Below are 15930 nucleotides of genomic sequence, written 5' to 3'. Positions count from 1 at the left end.
TATGCACACTGCACACTGCACCAATTCCGCACACTGAACAAACTCCGCACACCGCACAACCTCCGCACTACGCACACTGCACAAACTCCACATTACTCACACTGCACAAACTCCTCCAATGGCACACTGCACAAACTCCGCACACTGCACAAACTCCGCACACTGCACACTGCACAAAGTTTGCACACCGCACACTGCACAAACTCTGCACGCTGCACACTGCACTAACTCCACACAACGCACACTGGACAAACTCTGCACAACGAACACTGGACAAACGCCACACAATAAACACTGGACAATCTCTGCACAACCCACACTGCACAAACTCTGCAATACGCACAAACTCCACACTGCAAAAACTCCACACTACACACACTGCACAAACTTCGCACACTGCACACATTCAGCACTATGCACACTGCACAAAATCCGCACTGAGCACACTGCACACACTCCACACTATGCACACTGCACAAACTCTGCACATTGCACACTGCACAAAATCCGCACTACGCACAATCTCCACAAACTCCAAACTACACACAGTGCACAAACTCCACACATGGCACACTGCACAAACTCCGCACTATGCACCATGCACACTGCACAAACTCCGCACACTGCACACTACACAAACTCCGCACTACGCACACTGCAAAACCTCTGCACACTGCACACTGCACAATCTCCGTTCACTGCACACTGCACAAACTCCGCACACTACACACTGCACCAACTCTGCACACTGCACAAACTCCGCACACTGCACACTGCACAAACTCCGCACACCACACACTGCACAAACTCCGCACGCTGCACACCGCACAAACTCCGCACAACGCACACTGCACTAACTCCGCACACTTCACAAACTCCACAATACGCACAACGCACACTGCACAAACTCCGCACTACACACAACGCACACTGCACAAACTCTGCACTACGCACACTGCACACTGCACAAACTCTGCACGCTGAACACTGCACAAACTCTGCGCACTGCACAATGCATGAACTCCTCACACTGCACACTGCACAAACTCCTCACACTACACAAACTCCGCACACTGCACACTGCACAAACTACGTACATTGCACAAACTCCGCACTACGCACACTGCACAAACTCTGCACACTGCACACTGCAAAAACACTACACTCTGCACACTGCACAAACTCCTCACTACGCACACTGCACACACTCCGCACACTGCACAAACTCTGCACTCCGCACACTGCACAAACTCCGCACTATGCACTCCGCACACTGCACAAACTCCGCACTAAGCACACTGCACACTGCACAAACTCCGCACACTGCACAAACTCCGGAAACTGCAAAAACTCTGCACACAGCACACTGCACGAACTCCGCACTACGCACACTGCACAAACTCTGCACACTGCGCACTGCACAAACTCCGCTCACTGCACACTGCACAAACTTCGCACACTATACACTGCACAAACTCTGCACACTGCACAAACTTTGCACTACGCACAAAGCACATTGCACAAACTCTGTACAATGCACACTGCACAAACTCCGCACACAATACACTGCACAAACGTTGCACTACGCACACTGCACAAACTCTGCACAATGCACACTGCACAAACTCCACACACCGCACACTGCAGAAACTCCGCACTCTGCACACTGCACAAACTCTGCACACTGCACAGTGCACAAACTCCGCACATTGCACAAACTCCGCACTATGCACAATGCACACTGCACAAACTCCGCACACTGCACACTGCAATAACTCCGAACAACGCACACTGCAGTAACTCCGCACAATGCACACTGGACAAACTCCGCACATTCACACTGGACAAACGCCGCACAATGCACACTGGACAATCTCTGCACAACCCACACTGCACAAACTCTGCACTACGCACACTGCACACTGCACACTGCAAAAACACCACACTACGCACATTGCACAAACTCCGAGCACTGCACACATTCTGCACAACGCACACTGCACAAAATCCGCACTGAGCACACTGCACACACTCCACACTATGCACACTGCACAAACTCCGCACACCGCACAACCTCCGCACTACGCACACTGCACAAACTCCACATTACTTACACTGCACAAACTCCTCCAATGGCACACTGCACAAACTCCGCACACTGCACAAACTCCGCACACTGCACACTGCACAAAGTTTGCACACCGCACACTGCACAAACTCTGCACGCTGCACACTGCACTAACTCCACACAACGCACACTGGACAAACTCCGCACAACGAACACTGGACAAACGCCACACAATAAACACTGGACAATCTCTGCACAACCCACACTGCACAAACTCTGCAATACGCACACTGCACACTGCAAAAACTCCACACTACACACACTGCACTAACTTTGCACACTGCACACATTCAGCACTATGCACACTGCACAAAATCCGCACTGAGCACACTGCACACACTCCACACTATGCACACTGCACAAACTCTGCACATTGCACACTGCACAAAATCCGCACTACGCACAATCTCCACAAACTCCAAACTACACACAGTGCACAAACTCCACACATGGCACACTGCACAAACTCCGCACTATGCACCATGCACACTGCACAAACTCCGCACACTGCACACTACACAAACTCCGCACTACGCACACTGCAAAACCTCTGCACACTGCACACTGCACAATCTCCGCTCACTGCACACTGCACAAACTCCGCACACTACACACTGCACCAACTCTGCACACTGCACAAACTTCGCACTACGCACAACGCACATTGCACAAACTCCGCACAACGCGCACTGCACAAACTCCGCACACTGCCCAAACTCCACACTACGCACACTGCACACTGCACAAACTCCGCACTATGCACACTGCACACTGCACCAACTCCGCACACTGCACAAACTCCGCTAACTGCACAAACTCCGCACACTGCACACTGCACAAACTACGCACTACGCACACTGCACAAACTCTGCACCAACTCCGCACACTACAAACTGCACAAACTCTGCACACTGCACAAACTTCGCACTACGCACCACGCACATTGAACAAACTCCACACACTGCACAAACTCCGCACACTGCACAAACTCCACACTACGCACACTGCACACTGCACAAACTCCGCACTATGCACACTGCACACTGCACCAACTCCGCACACTGCACAAACTCCGCTAACTGCACAAACTCCGCACACTGCACACTGCACAAACTCCGCACTACGCACACTGCACAAACTCTGCACCAACTCCGCACACTACACACTGCACAAACTCTGCACACTGCACAAACTTTGCACTACGCACCACGCACATTGAACAAACTCCACACACTGCACAAACTCCGCACACTGCACAAACTCCACACTATGCACACTGCACACTGCACAAACTCCGCACTATGCACACTGCACACTGCACCAATTCCGCACACTGCACAAACTCCGCAAACTGCACAAACTCCGCACACTGCACACTGCACAAACTCCGCACTACGCACACTGCACAAACTCTGCACACAGCACACTGCACAAACTCCGCTCACTGCACACTGCACAAACTCCGCACACTACACTCTGCACAAACTCTGCACACTGCACAAACTTCGCACTACGCACAACGCACAATGCACACTGCACAAACTCCGCACAATGCACACTGCACTAACTCCGCACAACGCACACTGCACTAACTCCGCACAACGCACATTGGACAAACTCCGCACAATGCACACTGGACTAACGCCGCACAATGCACACTGGACAATCTCTGCACAATCCACACAGCACAAACTCTGCACTACGCGCACTGCACACTGCAAAAACTCCACACTACACACACTGCACAAACTTCACACACTGCACACAATCTGCACTATGCACACTGCACAAAATCCGCATTGAGCACACTGCACACACTCCACACTATGCACACTGCACAAACTCCACACATTGCACACTGCACAAAATCTGCACCACGCTCACTGCACAATCTCCACGCTACACACAGTGCACAAACTCCGCACATGGCACTCTGCACAAACTCCACACTACGCACCATGCACACTGCACAAACACCGCACACTGCACACTGCACAAACTCCGCACTACGCACACTGCACAAACTCTGCACACTGCACACTGCACAAATTCCGCTCACTGCACATTGCACAAACTCCGCACACTGCACACTGCACAAACTCTGCACACTGCACAAACTTCGCACTACGCACATCGCACATTGCACAAACGCTGCACAACGCACACTGCATAAACTCCTCACTACGCACACTGCACACTGCACAAACTCCACACTACGCACACTGCACAAACTCCGCACACTGCACAATCTCCGCACCACGCACACTGCACACTGCACAAACTCCGCTAACTCCACAAACTCCGCACACTGCACACTGCACAAACTACGCACTACGCACACTGCACAAACTCTGCACCAACTTCGCACACTACACACTGCACAAACTCTGCACACTGCACAAACTTCGCACTACGCACCACGCACATTGAACAAACTCCACACACTGCACAAACTCCGCACACTGCACAAACTCCACACTACGCACACTGCTCACTGCACAAACTCCGCACTATGCACACTGCACACTGCACCAATTCCGCACACTGCACAAACTCCGCAAACTGCACAAACTCCACACACTGCACACTGCACAAACTCCGCACTACGCACACTGCACAAACTCTGCACACAGCACACTGCACAAACTCCGCTCACTGCACACTGCACAAACTCCGCACACTACACTCTGCACAAACTCTGCACACTGCACAAACTTCGCACTAAGCACAAAGCACAATGCACACTGCACAAACTCCGCACAATGCACACTGCACTAACTCCGCACAACGCACACTGCACTAACTCCGCACAACGCACATTGGACAAACTCCGCACAATGCACACTGGACTAACGCCGCACAATGCACACTGGACAATCTCTGCACAATCCACACAGCACAAACTCTGCACTACGCGCACTGCACACTGCAAAAACTCCACACTACACACACTGCACAAACTTCACACACTGCACACAATCTGCACTATGCACACTGCACAAAATCCTCATTGAGCACACTGCACACACTCCACACTATGCACACTGCACAAACTCCACACATTGCACACTGCACAAAATCTGCACCACGCTCACTGCACAATCTCCACACTACACACAGTGCACAAACTCCGCACATGGCACTCTGCACAAACTCCACACTACGCACCATGCACACTGCACAATCACCGCACACTGCACACTGCACAAACTCCGCACTACGCACACTGCACAAACTCTGCACACTGCACACTGCACAAATTCCGCTCACTGCACATTGCACAAACTCCGCACACTGCACACTGCACAAACTCTGCACACTGCACAAACTTCGCACTACGCACATCGCACATTGCACAAACGCTGCACAACGCACACTGCATAAACTCCTCACTACGCACACTGCACACTGCACAAACTCCACACTACACACACTGCACAAACTTCGCACACTGCACAATCTCCGCACCACGCACACTGCACACTGCACAAACTCCGCAATATGCACACTGCACACTGCACCAATTCCGCACACTGCACGAACTCCGCAAATTGCACAAACTCCGCACACTGCAGACTGCACAAACTCCGCACACTGCACACTGCACAAACTCCGTACATTGCACAAACTCCGCACTACGCTCACTGCACAAACTCTGCACACTGCACACTGCAAAAACACTACACTCTGCACACTGCACAAACTCCTCACTACGCACACTGCACACACTCCGCACACTGCACAAACTCTGCACTCCGCACACTGCACAAACTCCGCACTATGCACTCCGCACACTGCACAAACTCTGCACTAAGCACACTGCACACTGCACAAACTCCGCACACTGCACAAACTCCGGAAACTGCAAAAACTGCAAAAAGCACATTGCACAAACTCTGTACAATGCACACTGCACAAACTCCGCACACAATACACTGCACAAACGTCGCACTACGCACACTGCACAAACTCTGCACAATGCACACTGGACAAACTCCACACAACGCACACTGGACAAACGATGCACAATGCACAATGGACAATCTCTGCACAACCCACACTGCACAAACTCTGCACTATGCACACTGCACACTGCACACTGCAAAAACACCACAGTACGCACATTGCACAAACTCCGAGCACTGCACACATTCTGCACAACGCACACTGCAATAAAATCCGCACTGAGCACACTGCACACACTCCACACTATGCACACTGCACAAACTCCGCACACTGCACAACCTCCGCACTACGCACACTGCACAAACTCCACATTACTCACACTGCACAAACTCCTCCAATGGCACACTGCACAAACTCCGCACACTGCACAAACTCCGCACACTGCACACTGCACAAAGTTTGCACACCGCACACTGCACAAACTCTGCACGCTGCACACTGCACTAACTCCACACAACGCACACTGGACAAACTCCGCACAACGAACACTGGACAAACGCCACACAATAAACACTGGACAATCTCTGCACAACCCTACTGCACAAACTCTGCAATACGCACACTGCACAAACTCCGCACACTGCCCAAACTCCACACTACGCACACTGCACACTGCACAAACTCCGCACTATGCACACTGCACACTGCACCAACTCCGCACACTGCACAAACTCCGCTAACTGCACAAACTCCGCACACTGCACACTGCACAAACTACGCACTATGCACACTGCACAAACTCTGCACCAACTCCGCACACTACACACTGCACAAACTCTGCACACTGCACAAACTTCGCACTACGCACCACGCACATTGAACAAACTCCACACACTGCACAAACTCCGCACACTGCACAAACTCCACACTACGCACACTGCACACTGCACAAACTCCGCACTATGCACACTGCACACTGCACCAATTCCGCACACTGCACAAACTCCGCAAACTGCACAACCTCCGCACACTGCACACTGCACAAACTCCGCACTACGCACACTGCACAAACTCTGCACACAGCACACTGCACAAACTCCGCTCACTGCACACTGCACAAACTCCGCACACTACACTCTGCACAAACTCTGCACACTGCACAAACTTCGCACTACGCACAACGCACAATGCACACTGCACAAAATCCGCACAATGCACACTGCACTAACTCCGCACAACGCACAATGCACTAACTCCGCACAACGCACATTGGACAAACTCCGCACAATGCACACTGGACTAACGCCGCACAATGCACACTGGACAATCTCTGCACAATCCACACTTGTCAAACTCGGCACTACGCGCACTGCACATTGCACAAACTCCGCTCACTGCACACTGCACAAACTCCGCACACTAAACTCTGCACAAACTCTGCACACTGCACAAACTTCGCACTACGCACAACGCACAATGCACACTGCACAAACTCCGCACAATGCACACTGCACTAACTCCGCACAACGCACACTGCACTAACTCCGCACAACGCACATTGGACAAACTCCGCACAATGCACACTGGACTAACGCCGCACAATGCACACTGGACAATCTCTGCACAATCCACACAGCACAAACTTCGCACTACGCACATCGCACATTGCACAAACGCTGCACAACGCACACTGCATAAACTCCTCACTACGCACACTGCACACTGCACAAACTCCACACTACGCACACTGCACAAACTCCGCACACTGCACAATCTCCGCACCACGCACACTGCACACTGCACAAACTCCGCAATATGCACACTGCACACTGCACCAATACCGCACACTGCACGAACTCCACAAATTGCACAAACTCCGCACACTGCAGACTGCACAAACTCCGCACACTGCACACTGCACAAACTCCATACATTGCACAAACTCCGCACTACGCACACTGCACAAACTCTGCACACTGCACACTGCAAAAACACTACACTCTGCACACTGCACAAACTCCTCACTACGCACACTGCACACACTCCGCACACTGCACAAACTCTGCACTCCGCACACTGCACAAACTCAGCACTATGCACTCCGCACACTGCACAAACTCCGCACTAAGCACACTGCACACTGCACAAACTCCGCACACTGAACAAACTCCGGAAACTGCAAAAACTCTGCACACAGCACACTGCATGAACTCCGCACACCACACACTGCACAAACTCCGCACGCTGCACACCGCACAAACTCCGCACAACGCACACTGCACTAACTCCGCACACTTCACAAACTCCACAATACGCACAACGCACACTGCACAAACTCCGCACTACACACAACGCACACTGCACAAACTCTGCACTACGCACACTGCACACTGCACAAACTCTGCACGCTGAACACTGCACAAACTCTGCGCACTGCACAATGCATGAACTCCTCACACTGCACACTGCACAAACTCCGTACATTGCACAAACTCCGCACTACGCACACTGCACAAACTCTGCACACTGCACACTGCAAAAACACTACACTCTGCACACTGCACAAACTCCTCACTACACACACTGCACACACTCCGCACACTGCACAAACTCTGCACTCCGCACACTGCACAAACTCCGCACTATGCACTCCGCACACTGCACAAACTCCGCACTAAGCACACTGCACACTGCACAAACTCCGCACACTGCACAAACTCTGGAAACTGCAAAAACTCTGCACACAGCACACTGCACGAACTCCGCACTACGCACACTGCACAAACTCTGCACACAGCACACTGCACAAACTCCGCTCACTGCACACTGCACAAACTCCGCACACTACACTCTGCACAAACTCTGCACACTGCACAAACTTCGCACTACGCACAAAGCACAATGCACACTGCACAAACTCCGCACAATGCACACTGCACTAACTCCGCACAACGCACACTGCACTAACTCCGCACAACGCACATTGGACAAACTCCGCACAATGCACACTGGACTAACGCCGCACAATGCACACTGGACAATCTCTGCACAATCCACACAGCACAATCTCTGCACTACGCGCACTGCACACTGCAAAAACTCCACACTACACACACTGCACAAACTTCACACACTGCACACAATCTGCACTATGCACACTGCACAAAATCCGCATTGAGCACACTGCACACACTCCACACTATGCACACTGCACAAACTCCACACATTGCACACTGCACAAAATCTGCACCACGCTCACTGCACAATCTCCACACTACACACAGTGCACAAACTCCGCACATGGCACTCTGCACAAACTCCACACTACGCACCATGCACACTGCACAATCACCGCACACTGCACACTGCACAAACTCCGCACTACGCACACTGCACAAACTCTGCACACTGCACACTGCACAAATTCCGCTCACTGCACATTGCACAAACTCCGCACACTGCACACTGCACAAACTCTGCACACTGCACAAACTTCGCACTACGCACATCGCACATTGCACAAACGCTGCACAACGCACACTGCATAAACTCCTCACTACGCACACTGCACACTGCACAAACTCCACACTACACACACTGCACAAACTTCGCACACTGCACAATCTCCGCACCACGCACACTGCACACTGCACAAACTCCGCAATATGCACACTGCACACTGCACCAATTCCGCACACTGCACGAACTCCGCAAATTGCACAAACTCCGCACACTGCAGACTGCACAAACTCCGCACACTGCACACTGCACAAACTCCGTACATTGCACAAACTCCGCACTACGCTCACTGCACAAACTCTGCACACTGCACACTGCAAAAACACTACACTCTGCACACTGCACAAACTCCTCACTACGCACACTGCACACACTCCGCACACTGCACAAACTCTGCACTCCGCACACTGCACAAACTCCGCACTATGCACTCCGCACACTGCACAAACTCTGCACTAAGCACACTGCACACTGCACAAACTCCGCACACTGCACAAACTCCGGAAACTGCAAAAACTGCAAAAAGCACATTGCACAAACTCTGTACAATGCACACTGCACAAACTCCGCACACAATACACTGCACAAACGTCGCACTACGCACACTGCACAAACTCTGCACAATGCACACTGGACAAACTCCACACAACGCACACTGGACAAACGATGCACAATGCACAATGGACAATCTCTGCACAACCCACACTGCACAAACTCTGCACTATGCACACTGCACACTGCACACTGCAAAAACACCACAGTACGCACATTGCACAAACTCCGAGCACTGCACACATTCTGCACAACGCACACTGCAATAAAATCCGCACTGAGCACACTGCACACACTCCACACTATGCACACTGCACAAACTCCGCACACTGCACAACCTCCGCACTACGCACACTGCACAAACTCCACATTACTCACACTGCACAAACTCCTCCAATGGCACACTGCACAAACTCCGCACACTGCACAAACTCCGCACACTGCACACTGCACAAAGTTTGCACACCGCACACTGCACAAACTCTGCACGCTGCACACTGCACTAACTCCACACAACGCACACTGGACAAACTCCGCACAACGAACACTGGACAAACGCCACACAATAAACACTGGACAATCTCTGCACAACCCTACTGCACAAACTCTGCAATACGCACACTGCACAAACTCCGCACACTGCCCAAACTCCACACTACGCACACTGCACACTGCACAAACTCCGCACTATGCACACTGCACACTGCACCAACTCCGCACACTGCACAAACTCCGCTAACTGCACAAACTCCGCACACTGCACACTGCACAAACTACGCACTACGCACACTGCACAAACTCTGCACCAACTCCGCACACTACACACTGCACAAACTCTGCACACTGCACAAACTTCGCACTACGCACCACGCACATTGAACAAACTCCACACACTGCACAAACTCCGCACACTGCACAAACTCCACACTACGCACACTGCACACTGTACAAACTCCGCACTATGCACACTGCACACTGCACCAATTCCGCACACTGCACAAACTCCGCAAACTGCACAACCTCCGCACACTGCACACTGCACAAACTCCGCACTACGCACACTGCACAAACTCTGCACACAGCACACTGCACAAACTCCGCTCACTGCACACTGCACAAACTCCGCACACTACACTCTGCACAAACTCTGCACACTGCACAAACTTCGCACTACGCACAACGCACAATGCACACTGCACAAAATCCGCACAATGCACACTGCACTAACTCCGCACAACGCACAATGCACTAACTCCGCACAACGCACATTGGACAAACTCCGCACAATGCACACTGGACTAACGCCGCACAATGCACACTGGACAATCTCTGCACAATCCACACTGCACAAACTCGGCACTACGCGCACTGCACACTGCACAAACTCCGCTCACTGCACACTGCACAAACTCCGCACACTAAACTCTGCACAAACTCTGCACACTGCACAAACTTCGCACTACGCACAACGCACAATGCACACTGCACAAACTCCGCACAATGCACACTGCACTAACTCCGCACAACGCACACTGCACTAACTCCGCACAACGCACATTGGACAAATTTTTGGGCGGCACGGTGGCACAGTGGTTAGCACTGCTGCCTCACAGCGCCTGAGACCCGGGTTCAATTCCCGCCTCAGGCGACTGACTGTGTGGAGTTTGCACGTTCTCCCCGTGTCTGCGTGGGTTTCCTCCGGGTGCTCCGGTTTCCTCCCACAGTCCAAAAGATGTGCAGGTCAGGTGAATTGGCCATGCTAAATTGCCTGTAGTGTTAGGTAAGGGGTAAATATAGGGGGGTATGGGTGGGCTTCGCTTCGGCGGGTCGGTGTGGACTTGTTGGGCCGAAGGGCCTGTTTCCACACTGTAATGTAATCTAATCTAATGAAACTCCGCACAATGCACACTGGACTAACGCCGCACAATGCACACTGGACAATCTCTGCACAATCCACACAGCACAAACTTCGCACTACGCACATCGCACATTGCACAAACGCTGCACAACGCACACTGCATAAACTCCTCACTACGCACACTGCACACTGCACAAACTCCACACTACGCACACTGCACAAACTCCGCACACTGCACAAACTCCGCAATATGCACACTGCACACTGCACCAATTCCGCACACTGCACGAACTCCGCAAATTGCACAAACTCCGCACACTGCAGACTGCACAAACTCCGCACACTGCACACTGCACAAACTCCATACATTGCACAAACTCCGCACTACGCACACTGCACAAACTCTGCACACTGCACACTGCAAAAACACTACACTCTGCACACTGCACAAACTCCTCACTACGCACACTGCACACACTCCGCACACTGCACAAACTCTGCACTCCGCACACTGCACAAACTCAGCACTATGCACTCCGCACACTGCACAAACTCCGCACTAAGCACACTGCACACTGCACAAACTCCGCACACTGCACAAACTCCGGAAACTGCAAAAACTCTGCACACAGCACACTGCATGAACTCCGCACACCACACACTGCACAAACTCCGCACGCTGCACACCGCACAAACTCCGCACAACGCACACTGCACTAACTCCGCACACTTCACAAACTCCACAATACGCACAACGCACACTGCACAAACTCCGCACTACACACAACGCACACTGCACAAACTCTGCACTACGCACACTGCACACTGCACAAACTCTGCACGCTGAACACTGCACAAACTCTGCGCACTGCACAATGCATGAACTCCTCACACTGCACACTGCACAAACTCCTCACACTACACAAACTCCGCACACTGCACACTGCACAAACTCCGTACATTGCACAAACTCCGCACTACGCACACTGCACAAACTCTGCACACTGCACACTGCAAAAACACTACACTCTGCACACTGCACAAACTCCTCACTACGCACACTGCACACACTCCGCACACTGCACAAACTCTGCACTCCGCACACTGCACAAACTCCGCACTATGCACTCCGCACACTGCACAAACTCCGCACTAAGCACACTGCACACTGCACAAACTCCGCACACTGCAAAAACTCTGGAAACTGCAAAAACTCTGCACACAGCACACTGCACGAACTCCGCACTATGCACACTGCACAAACTCTGCACACTGCGCACTGCACAAACTCCGCTCACTGCACACTGCACAAACTTCGCACACTATACACTGCACAAACTCTGCACACTGCACAAACTTTGCACTACGCACAAAGCACATTGCACAAACTCTGTACAATGCACACTGCACAAACTCCGCACACAATACACTGCACAAACGTCGCACTACGCACACTGCACAAACTCCACACACCGCACACTGCACAAACTCCGCACTCTGCACACTGCACAAACTCTGCACACTGCACAGTGCACAAACTCCGCACATTGCACAAACTCCGCACTATGCACACTGCAATAACTCCGCACAACGCACACTGCAGTAACTCCGCACAATGCACACTGGACAAACTCCGCACATTCACACTGGACAAACGCCGCACAATGCACACTGGACAATCTCTGCACAACCCACACTGCACAAACTCTGCACTACGCACACTGCACACTGCACACTGCAAAAATACCACACTACGCACATTGCACAAACTCCGAGCACTGCACACATTCTGCACAACGCACACTGCACAAAATCCGCACTGAGCACACTGCACACACTCCACACTATGCACACTGCACAAACTCCGCACACTGCACAACCTCCGCACTACGCACACTGCACAAACTCCACATTACTCACACTGCACAAACTCATCCAATGGCATACTGCACAAACTCCGCACACTGCACAAACTCCGCACACTGCACACTGCACAAAGTTTGCACACCGCACACTGCACAAACTCTGCACGCTGCACACTGCACTAACTCCACACAACGCACACTGGACAAACTCTGCACAATGAACACTGGACAAACGCCACACAATAAACACTGGACACTCTCTGCACAACCCACACTGCACAAACTCTGCAATACGCACAAACTCCACACTGCAAAAACTCCACACTACACACACTGCACAAACTTCGCACACTGCACACATTCAGCACTATGCACACTGCACAAAATCCGCACTGAGCACACTGCACACACTCCACACTATGCACACTGCACAAACTCTGCACATTGCACACTGCACAAAATCCGCACTACGCACAATCTCCACAAACTCCAAACTACACACAGTGCACAAACTCCACACATGGCACTCAGCACAAACTCCGCACTATGCACCATGCACACTGCACAAACTCCGCACACTGCACACTACACAAACTCCGCACTACGCACACTGCAAAACCTCTGCACACTGCACACTGCACAATCTCCGCTCACTGCACACTGCACAAACTCCGCACACTACACACTGCACCAACTCTGCACACTGCACAAACTTCGCACTACGCACAACGCACATTGCACAAACTCCGCACAACGCGCACTGCACAAACTCCGCACACTGCCCAAACTCCACAGAACGCACAATGCACACTGCACAAACTCCGCACTATGCACACTGCACACTGCACCAACTCCGCACACTGCACAAACTCCGCTAACTGCACAAACTCCGCACACTGCACACTGCACAAACTACGCACTACGCACACTGCACAAACTCTGCACCAACTCCGCACACTACACACTGCATAAACTCTGCACACTGCACAAACTTTGCACTACGCACCACGCACATTGAACAAACTCCACACACTGCACAAACTCCGCACACTGCACAAACTCCACACTACGCACACTGCACACTGCACAAACTCCGCACTATGCACACTGCACACTGCACCAATTCCGCACACTGCACAAACTCCGCAAACTGCACAAACTCCGCACACTGCACACTGCACAAACTCCGCACTACGCACACTGCACAAACTCTGCACACAGCACACTGCACAAACTCCGCTCACTGCACACTGCACAAACTCCGCACACTACACTCTGCACAAACTCTGCACACTGCACAAACTTCGCACTACGCACAACGCACAATGCACACTGCACAAACTCCGCACAATGCACACTGCACTAACTCCGCACAACGCACACTGCACTAACTCCGCACAACGCACATTGGACAAACTCCGCACAATGCACACTGGACTAACGCCGCACAATGCACACTGGACAATCTCTGCACAATCCACACAGCACAAACTCTGCACTACGCGCACTGCACACTGCAAAAACTCCACACTACACACACTGCACAAACTTCACACACTGCACACAATCTGCACTATGCACACTGCACAAAATCCGCATTGAGCACACTGCACACACTCCACACTATGCACACTGCACAAACTCCACACATTGCACACTGCACAAAATCTGCACCACGCTCACTGCTCAATCTCCACACTACACACAGTGCACAAACTCCGCACATGGCACTCTGCACAAACTCCACACTACGCACCATGCACACTGCACAAACACCGCACACTGCACACTGCACAAACTCCGCACTACGCACACTGCACAAACTCTGCACACTGCACACTGCACAAATTCCGCTCACTGCAAATTGCACAAACTCCGCACACTGCACACTGCACAAACTCTGCACACTGCACAAACTTCGCACTACGCACATCGCACATTGCACAAACGCTGCACAACGCACACTGCATAAACTCCTCACTATGCACACTGCACACTGCACAAACTCCACACTACGCACACTGCACAAACTCCGCACACTGCACAATCTCCGCACCACGCACACTGCACACTGCACAAACTCCGCAAAATGCACACTGCAC

This window comes from Chiloscyllium plagiosum, unplaced genomic scaffold (genome assembly GCF_037043375.1).
Source record: "Chiloscyllium plagiosum isolate Xiang-an unplaced genomic scaffold, Cpla_swu_hap1 HiC_scaffold_53Y, whole genome shotgun sequence".
NCBI classification, from domain to species: Eukaryota; Metazoa; Chordata; class Chondrichthyes; order Orectolobiformes; family Hemiscylliidae; genus Chiloscyllium; species Chiloscyllium plagiosum.
Note: the sequence above shows the minus strand (reverse complement) of the source record.